Genomic DNA, 503 nt, shown 5'->3' on the forward strand with positions numbered 1-503 from the left:
ATGGAGGAAGCTGTATGGGAGAAAGGGGGGGAGGCGAGAAAGAGGAGATGGGGAAGGGGGGGAAGGGGAGGTGAGTAAGTGATGGAGGAAGTCGTATGGGAGAAAGAGGGGGAGGGGGGGAAGGGAAGGTAAGGAGGGAGGCGAGAAAGAGGAGATGGGGAAGGGGGGGGAGGGAGGTGAGGAGGGAGGGGGGGGAGAGGAAGTGAGGAGGATGAGGTGAGATAGGTGGGGAAGGGAGGGGGTGAGGAGGGGAGGTAGAAAAGGGGAAGATGAGAGAGGGGAGGTGAGGAAAGAGATGACAAATAAGAGATGAGAAAGAGGAGATGAGGCGGGGAGACCATAAAAGCGAGATGAGGGAGAAGACGAGAGATGAGAAATGGAAGGCGAAAAGGGGAAATGAGGGGGGGGGAGATGACAAAGAAGAGGCGAGAGGGGAGGGAGAGAGGGGAGGCGAGAGGTGTGACGGGTAAACGGGAAGCGAAGAGATGCGAGGGGAGAGCGAG

Source organism: Penaeus monodon, chromosome 36, assembly GCF_015228065.2.
Source record: "Penaeus monodon isolate SGIC_2016 chromosome 36, NSTDA_Pmon_1, whole genome shotgun sequence".
Taxonomy (NCBI): Eukaryota; Metazoa; Arthropoda; class Malacostraca; order Decapoda; family Penaeidae; genus Penaeus; species Penaeus monodon.